Source organism: Eublepharis macularius, chromosome 11, assembly GCF_028583425.1.
Source record: "Eublepharis macularius isolate TG4126 chromosome 11, MPM_Emac_v1.0, whole genome shotgun sequence".
Taxonomy (NCBI): domain Eukaryota; kingdom Metazoa; phylum Chordata; class Lepidosauria; order Squamata; family Eublepharidae; genus Eublepharis; species Eublepharis macularius.
This window is the reverse complement of record NC_072800.1, coordinates 31,228,586-31,238,728: the sequence shown is the minus strand read 5'-3', so window position 1 is coordinate 31,238,728 and position 10,143 is coordinate 31,228,586.

Sequence of the window (10,143 nt, the reverse complement as noted above, 5' to 3'; positions counted from 1 at the left end):
ATTAAATTTCAGCTTGTTAGCTCTTACACAAAAGAAAGTGATTCTTTAAGGACCCCAAAACTGTGCAGGTACCCTTCCTCAGGATTCCAAACTAACACACATCAAGAACCTCAACGGCACACACTAAGCAAAGGGAAGGGGTGTCACTAGGAAGTGGGGAGATATATTTCAGAGTATGATGTTAACATCTGTAAATCCTCTCCCGCAAACCTCCAAAAAAAGAGAAGGATCTGCATCCAAACACCCAAGCCTACAGACTCTCCACCTGTCACTACACAAAGCTTTCCCTCAGTCAGTTAACAGTGGCAATGTCCCCACACAAAGGCCACTGGCAGTATGCACTGTGCCAAAAGAGAATTACTGTGGGCAACTAACCTGAAACCCAGGTGAACTCCTACCATACACTAGTGAAGATGACGTGGAACATAACTGCCTTCATAGGTGAACACTAGGTACTCTGTTCTACGTGTAGTTACTATTGGTCAAACAACTAATTTTTTCCTTGAAGGATCAGAAACAAGCCATAGGGACTCTAAGCACAACTAGTCTAAACTGCAGTTTCAAAATAACTCTCTACAGTGGAATCTATGTAAATATTGCGTAAGTATTATGCATATAGTGCTGTGGAATTTGGCTGAATGATTTTTTTTGTCCACAGTTGTGAATGGAGTATGTTTGTGCATACTGGGTTAGAAGGTGTAATGTGCTCTTTCATCCACTGCTGTATTTTGATTAGTGTCTTCAATATATGAGCAATGTCATGACTGTCAGATAGTTGCCAGTAACACTGTGGGACTGTTGCCATTTGCTATATTAGCTTTTGTTTGTGATGTTGACTCTTCTGCTGACTGGACACAAGCTTGTGATTACATTATATCTGTGTAAGCACTGTTGTAGTGGCTTCCAATGTACTGAGACCCACCGGGAAAACCAGTTTTATGTACCATGTCAGAAAAATTTCTACCACAAAAACACATAATGCAGACTTTAAAAATACATAGTTCTGGCTTTCATATCCCGTGTTCTTTGATGTTGTTATAAGAATTTTTGGACCTGTTAAAGTCATTCCAATCACCCCTGGTAATAAGTGTTTCAGTCTGCTTTTACTCATGTGACAACATGTTTCTCTGTTATTGCAGCTGACAGAAAGACAAGAATAAAATACGAAAGAAAAATCAACTTCCTTCTACTTTTTGAATTTTTCTCATATTTTTCCCTATTAAACACTTCTCATTTTTTTCCAGCTGGCAAAAAAGCCAGATTTCTAGGAAATAACAAATGTGCATAAATGAAAGAGAACTAATTTTCTTCACTTCTCAAGGGATTTCAACTTTTGTGTAAAGATTTTGTGCTGAAAAATAAAAATATTAAATTATTACAATACTTTCAATTAAAAAGAATCCAATCAACTCCTTTTCTTTGGAAATAAAAATATAAAAATTCTTTCCTCAAATATGTGGAGGGAACATGTCAAAATGAGAACAAAAAAAAAAAAAACAGAACCCAGTGCCCTACCTTGACTGCTCTACTATCCTAAGGGAAAACTTGCGGATTTTCCAAAACTGTGTAACTAATGTAAAGCTATTATTTAACAGTTGTAATGGTTGCAAATATATTTTCCTAACGTACAGTACAGCTGAAGATAAATAAAATTTTAAGACACCACTGGCCAAGAACTTTTTCATACTGTAATATCATACTTAGGTAGAAAATCTATCATTCATAATCAGCTTTATGTTTATAGATGTATGTTTATAGATGTATATAGAGATGCTTATAGATCAGTCAACCATTTAACAGCAGAAGTAATATTACTAAAACATGAAAATATTTAAATAACCTCCAATTTATTCTATCAAATGTCTCAGTGTTGTTAATATTCATCCCTACTCTGCTATGCCTTCTGGGTGCCCTTAGTTCAATCACACTATCTCACCCTAACCTAGGCCGAATCCACACGTCTCAAGTTTTCTGCTTTTTTCCTGCCCGTTATTCATGCTATAGCGGAAATCTGATGAAAAAATAAACAAAAATGAATGTGATGTCATCATCAGCGATGTCGGATCTAAACCCGCCCCGTATTGCGCGATTCTACCAGGGATGTGGACGAAGTATAGCGCGAGGCAGCGGCAGAAAGAGAAGGGATGTAAACACAGACTGGGACATTGTGGGATAGAATCCAGTGTGATTAATGCACATGAAAAGCAGAAGGTAGGGAAGTGGATTCGGCCCTACTTCACAGGCAGGGATCCCAGGTACCCCACTGTGGGCAGGATATTCCCCGCTCTCACCCTCTGCCACCATTTATTTGGCCGGTAGGGGGGAAAGACGGGGGAATAGGCCTCCCAGGCACACTCCTGGGTGGCACGACATCACTCCTAAGAGTAAAGTCATTGTGCAGGGCCCAGGAGAGCTCCCACACTTCATAGTGGGCCAATTTGAATTTTTACATTTTTAAATAAATTTTTATTCAAATTTACCACATTACTAAAGATTCCCTTGCTACATTTTATCTTTTATCTTCCTGACATATGTAAAAGTGCCTTAGGTTTCATAATACAAACTTTTACATATAAGACATAAAACTGAATCTCAAATAAAACTGGTACATGTGTTGTGAGTTTAATAAAAAATACCTCACAACAGATTAAATATTATTTGTTATTGCACCTTAGTTCAGTAGATTTAATTTTGGCAGAACTTAAATGTATCAAAGGATCCAAAATGTAGTTGCAAAGATTTTTTAAAGCTTTTTTCACCCCAGAGCCCTGTAATTCAAGCATTTGGTTATACAGTTTAGTAACAAACATTTCCACATTTTTACTAGCATTGATACTTTTTCTGAAAGGATACTTTGGCTTATATAGTTTACATCAGTGGTACTCACTCTTTGCATAATAAGCCACATGACTACTGTACGCCAGTGTGCCACCCCACCAAACATACACACAGAATATTGTAAGATACAGTGCTCAATATGAATTGTATAACTATAACCCGATTAATGATCAGAGTACCTCTGAGCATGTAGGGTGGTTTCCCCCCACCACTGTTCAACCTCAGCCAGGCCTTGCGTGTCTGGAGTGAGAGAAAAGGCTTCCTCCTCTGCCTTCCTGCTCTATCTTCAGCATGAGGCACAGCAGCTCAGCAGAGACAGTGAGATCATGGCATTTGGAAGCGAGCAAACTAGCCAGGGGAGTAAAGCTATCACCACCCCACTGTGACTGCCATGGTGGTGGTGTTAGTGCTTGTACTTTCTCCTCTACAATCATCTGAGTTTACTCTCCTCCCAGCAGCTGCATGAGTGCTGGAATGACAGTGCAGATGCTACAGAGAAGAGTGGGGGTTGTTGGAAATCATGTCCCAACCTTGGCATGAGGCCCAGAGCAAAGGCACGCTCCCAGCTTACCTGTTATGATGTTCCCTTGTCCTTAAGCCTCAAAAATAGCTCCAGAGGCATTTTTAAAACTCAAAAATAATGTTTATTTACATTAATGGAGAAATGTTAAGTGATGTCAGGAGTTGAAGCTTTTTGAGGTAAAATTCAACATATAGATCACTGAGGTTACATTCAGAACATGCAGAGCCTTCAGTTTTTAGGCTCTTCAATGTTACTTAAGGCTTCTGTTGTTAGGCTTTGTTTCCCTTGTTTCTTCCCCCGAGCACGTGAGTATAAATTTTTTTTCATATTCTCCTTCACTTCTGGGGTTAGGAAGGCTGGTACCCTCTTTTTAGTATCCCAAGCCCCCTCTCTGTACACACCAGTGTTTTTTTCCTTCAGTCCTTAAATGAATCTGGAAGTCTCCTCAGGCAGTTATCCACCACACTCAACCAGGGATTTCTCCTCTCTCTAGAGCTGTCTCTCTGTTTCAACTGGGAAGGGACAGTCTCCTCTCCTTTAGAAGATCTTGTTGGCAGAGTGCAAACAGAGCAGAGAAGTTACGCTGTGCTCATTAAAGAGGCTAAAGGTTTATTTAAGAAATACATACTTGAGAGTGAAGTGGAGAAATAGAGATAGGGTCTTTGCTATCTGACTACATCTTGTAGAAGAGTGAATAAGTCAGGAGAGAGAAGAAGCAGGATATTTCCTTGTTTAGCCCAATAGGAGACAAGACAAGGAAATGACCCCCAGGAAACAAGAGAGATGCTGCTCTCATTGTTTAAACTAAGTGATCCTTGCTGCCCCCTGCATTGAAGGCACTTCTTCCCTTCTAGCTGCTGCAGTACACCAGACATTGGCCGAATCCACACTTCCTTTTTGTTTCCGCGTCTTTTTCGCAACCGCGGTGCTGTTCAAGCAGATACTCACACGCTTTCCCATTCCATGTGTTCCCAGCCATCACCGCACCACAATTGCGCCTCCTTGCCACACCACATGATAATGGCGGAAATCTGTTTTTGCCCGGCCCCTTTTTTTTTTTTAAAAAGGGCTTTCATAGCGCATTTGCACAATAAACAAAGGTTGGTATACCGCAAAACCAACTTTAGTGAGCAGTGGTTTGCGCGGGAAAAGGCTAGGAACATATTGGCTGTGCTGCGAAGCATGCCAACCACAATGTGAGCCATCATTAGAAATATCACGCTCTAAGCATCCATGTTGGCGACTACTACAAGCAGAACACCACTGTGAGCAACAGAATTTCTGGAGAATGTTTTAATGTGACAAATTATTTTCAAATTTGCCCGCCATAACAACCAGACAATTGTTAGAAAGTGGTCTGTGATGAGCAAAAAATGGGCCAATCAAAGTTGAGGGGGAGGGGACCCTGCCATTTCTTAAAAGTCAGAATATCGGTATAGCACAAAATTAACTTTTTTTTTTTTAAAGGGAAGTGATGTGCGCCATCAACGCTGATGACGGAGAAGGGAACCGCCCACTATAACGCTTTACTCAGTGGCGTGTGGAGAACTGATTGCGCCACGAAGACACACTGGGAGGGTGAATGTGATGATGCACAGCATGGTAGCGGAATGAACCCAACTGCCATGACTGCGCAAGATAAGCGGATGGTGTGTGCGTGTGGATTCGGCCATTGCAATTTCCAACACCCCTTCTCAACGTCTAGTGTACAAATCCATAAAGTTCAGTCTTTCACATAGACTTTGAAACTTCTCTTTGGTAAGTGGCTTGGTGAGAACGTCTGCAATAATTTCTTCTGTAGGACAGTACTGTAGCTCAACAAGCTCTTCTTCTTGCATATTTCTCACAATGTGACTCTTTATGTCAATATGCTTGGTTCTTGATCTTTGCAAGTTTTATGCATGATTGATTACCTTCAAAGAATTGTATAGGTTTGGGTTCATCTATCCCAAAGTCTTCCAACAGTTGTAGAATCTACTTGAAATCTTGGCATGCTTCTGCTGCTGATATGTATTCAGCTTCTGTAGTTGATGCCGCTACAAGGTCCTGTTTTCTGCTTGTCAAACTGATTGCTCCTCCACCGTAGAAGAACACTCATCCACTGATAGACTTTCTGTCTGTAGTGTCTTCTGCCCAGTCAGCATCCATCAATCCCACTAGTCTGGGATTGTCGCTTGCTGGTAACTTGAGCTTCAGTTGTGCAGTTCCTCTTAGGTATCTTGCCAGTCTTTTGACTACATTCCAGTCATTCACACTTGGTGATGCACTTTTCCTGCACAGTATTCCAACTGCTGCTGCTATGTCAGGTCTGGTTACTGTACTTATGTAGAGCAGTTTTCCAATTGCTTCTCCATACATTTTGATGTTTCTCAGAGGTTCATTGTTTCCATGTTGTTTCAGGAAATCTGTTTCCATTGGAGTACATGTTGTTCTTCCATCTTTCATATTCATGTAGTCTAGGAAGTCCATGATCTTTTGCTTTTGACTGAGAAGATAGTTTCCATCTTCCTCTCGCTCTATCTGGATGCTGAGGTAAAAGCTGACATTTCCAAGAAGCTTCACCTCAACCTCTTGCTTCAGATGCTGAATTATTTCATCACAATCTTGTTGATTTTCATAACAAAGGAGAAGATCATCAACATAAATCAGAATAAAAGTCCATTTGTTGTCTTTCTTTCTTGAGTACAGGCAGCATTCTGCCCCACCTTGCTTGAATTTTCTTTGTTAAGCATTTGGTTCAGTTTCTGGTTCCAGGCCCTTGCAGCCTGTTTCAGTCCATAAATGCTCTTCTGCAGTTTGCATACAAATCCTCTGTTCTTTGGACTGTTCAAATCCAGGAGGCTGTGTCATATAGACATCTTCTTTCAGCTCTCCATGTAGAAAAGCAATCTTCACATCCAGATGCTCCACATGCATCTTCCTTGCGGCTGCTATGCTCAGTAGTGTTCTTACTGAAGTGTGTTTCTCTACTGGTGCAAAGGTTTCATCATAGTCTTCTCTATACTTCTGGGAATATCCCTTTGCAACTAGTCTTGCTTTGTACTTCTGTACTTCTCCATCTGCATCAAGTTTGGTCTTGAAGATCCATTTGCATCCTACTGTCCTCTTTCCAGGTGATAGTTCTGTGAGAATCCGTGTTTTGTTCTGGATCAGGGAGTCAATTTCTTCCTTTGCAGCTTTTCTCCATTTCTCTGCTTCTCTTGCTGGCATTCCTTCTATGTCTTCCCAGCTAGAAGGTTCTGGTACAGTTTCTGTTTTTTCCAGGTGGGAAAATTTCCTTGGTGGAACTCCTTTGTTTGTTCTGACTGAGCGTCTGACTTGGCTCTGCTTCCCCTTCTCTTTCTGTGGGCTCTGCAGATGTCTCATGTGTCTCAGTCAGGTCCCACAGCTGCACCGTCTCTGGCTGTTGTGCTGCATCAGCTCCCCTTGGTGTAGATTCTCTGGTGTCTGGCTTGCTTGCCTTCTCTCTTTCATCAATATATAACATTTTGTGAATCTTCACCATGTCTGTCTCTGGGTTGAGGACTCGGTATCCTTTGCATCCCAGTGCATATCCAACAAATATGCCCTTTTCTGTTCTGAGATCCATCTTAGACCTCTTTTCCTTCGGAATGTAAGTGATCCAAATACTCTCAGATGCCTTACATTGGGCTTGCGGTTGTACCACAGTTCAAATGGTGTGCTGCTTGCACCCTTTGTAGGCAGCATTTTCTGCAGATAGATAGCAGTATTGACAGGTTCTCCCTAATATTTTCTAGGTAGCTCTGCTTCTTGGAGCATACTTCTGCACAGTTCTGTGAGAGAGCGATTCTTTCTCTCCACTATCCCATTGAGTTCGGGCATGTAGGGCATGGTCAGGTGATGCTCTATTCCTTCAGCTGCTAGGAAGCTTGTCATCTCCTTCCCCACGTACTCACCTCCATTGTCTGTGTGGATAGCCATTGGTTTTCTCTGGAATCTGTTCTTCACCACTGCTAGGTACAGCTTGAATTTTTCCAGTACTTGGCTCTTCTCTCTGAGCAGATAAGTTACAGTAAATCTTGAAAAATCATCAGTAAAAGTCAGAATTCCACTGGGTGTTACTGTTCCCATTGATCCACAGACATCACTGTGAATCAGCTCTAGTGGTCTTGTGGTTTGCTTCTCACTCTGCTTGGTGAAAGAAGGTCTGGGGCCTTTAGCTTGAATACAGCAAACACATTTCTCTGTATCAGGACATTTTCTCACTTGCAAATCATTAGTCAGATTCTGCCTTTCAAGATGATATATATAATCCATGTTAGCATGTCCAAGCCTTCTGTGTAAAAGTTTAGAACAGTTCTTATGGTTGCATCCTTTAACTAGATTCACTCCCCTTTCAGAACAATCAAGCATATACAGTCCATCCTTTAATGTGCCTTGTGCAATCAATTCACCTTCATTGCTAATAAAACATTTCTCTCCTCTGAACACAGTATCTATCACCTTCTGAGCCATTGTTGAGATGGATAGGAGATTGCCCTTCAGCTGAGGTACACAGAGGCAGTTAACAATCTGCACTTCTCTAACTTGGCCACTAGGTAGTGCACAATACACCATTACATGGCCTTGTCCCTGAGCTGCTTGTCCGTTCGCTACAAAGAGTTTTTCATAATGTGGATTCAATTAATCAAATAACTCTTTATCTTTACATAAGTGGTTTGATGAACCACTATCAACGGCCCATTGAAATACACTTTCATCTTTTGGGGCAACAATTAAACAGTTCTTGTTTGATCTGCTGTCATTAGCTATTTGCATTAGGTGAGCCATTGACTTTATCTGCATTACTAAATCCCTTTGTCTCTCTCCCTCGTGGCTGGAAACTGCTGGTGGCTCTTTGTGATTCAAATGTTCTGCAATTTCTTTTAGCATGGCCCCTTTCCCCACAGAAGCTGCAGGAGAAATCATTTCTTTAGCTAACGCTTAGGGCATGTTTATTGAACTGATTCTTATCAAACTGTTTACTAAGTCTTTCCTCCTCCAATTTTGCAAGCACATGATTCAGGCTTAAGTTTTCCTGCATTTCCAAAGCATGCACGACATTTTCATAAGATTGAGGAAGGCTAGTTAACAAAATAATTGACTGGTCTTCTTCCTCCAGCTGTTTTCCAAGACCTCTCAATTTCTGTGATAATTCCATAGAATTAGAAATGTGCTCTCTTAAGTCTTGATTAGGCTGCATCTGAATTCTGTATAATTGTTTAATAAACAACACTTTTGTTTTAATCAATTCTTTCACATGCATATTCATAAGTGCTCACCACATTTCTCCAGCTGTTGGCATATGAATGACTCTTAACAACTGTTTATCACTTAAAGCATTAATGATAATAGATCTGTCTTTGTTATTGTCTTTTACCCACGTTGCTTCCTTCTGTGGGTCCCCAGTAGGTTTCGAATTTTCCATTGTGTCCCACACTTCTAATTCCACTAATCGAGCTTTGATCCTTTCAGACCATATCTGGTAATTCTCATCACTGAGTCGGTCGACATAGAACCCCTGCTGTGCTCCCCAGGGGTTGGCCATCTTTCCTCTATTGTCTGCCATGCTACACTTTTGCCTGCAGCTATCTGAGCACTGGCAGAGTTAATTGCCTCTTTAATTACAGCACGCTTGTGCCTGGACCCGAAAACCCTGTTGGCAGAGTGCAAACAGAGCAGAGAAGTTACGCTGTGCTGATTAAAGAGGCTAAAAGTTTATTTAAGAAAGACATACTTGAGAGTGAAGTGGAGAGATAGAGATAGGGTCTTTGCTATCTGACTACATCTTGAAGAAGAGTGAATAAGTCAGGAGAGAGAAGCAGGATATTGCCCTATTTAGACCAATAGGAGACAAGGAAATGACCCCCAGGAAACAAGAGAGATGGTGCTCTCTCTGTCTAAACTAAGTGATCCTTGCTGCCCCCCGCATAGAAGGCACTTCTTTCCTCCTAGCTGCTGCAGTACACCAGACATTGTAATTTCCAACAGATTTACCCATTTCTTTTTGGGCCATCTGAATCTGCACTTACAACTCCTGCCAACTTTCCCAGTTCTCCTGCTAGTGTTGAAAATTGCTTTCCCTGAGGAAAGAGTAAGAAATGACTGGACACATCTCTAAGCCATAGGGACAGATTGGCTGTTGGCACAGAGTTGGACAGCACAAGCTCTGTACTTCATATTCTGTATTTCATATTCAGCCAGAATCAGCCATCTTGGCTCTGAAACAGTGTCTAGAACAAGGGTTCTAAAGTTCATTGAGCCTGTGGCCTTGTTAACATTTCTATACATGTTAGTGGGTGACACCGCAAAATAATGGCCTTTTTAGTATTTTTCTCTGAGAACAGAGTTATTTTACCATTTAAATCATTTGAGTTTACATTTGAGGAAAGATGGGTGTTGGATTTGGTCCCAGTCAATTTCTCTACACACGTATTTTTTAAAAAATAAAGTTTCAGTAAAATGGAACTTCCGGGGGGGGGGGGGAGATGGAAGATTTGTTTTTGAAGGGAGCCAAAAATCTTTCAAGAAACCATGTAATCATCTGAGTTTACTAATAGCATCTGGAAGTCTTTCTGAGACTGGGAATTCTGACAGGAGAATCTAATTGGACCCAATAATGGGAAGTTTGTAACTCTGTGTATAAGGGACTTTATTAGGGGTGTGGAAGTGTGAAGGTCTCCTTGATGTGGCTATTGCTAGGATGGTGGGATTCCCTGGATTTTCTTCCTCTTCTTTTTTCTCTTTTCTGTTGATATTTAGTTTTATTTCTCATAAGGATA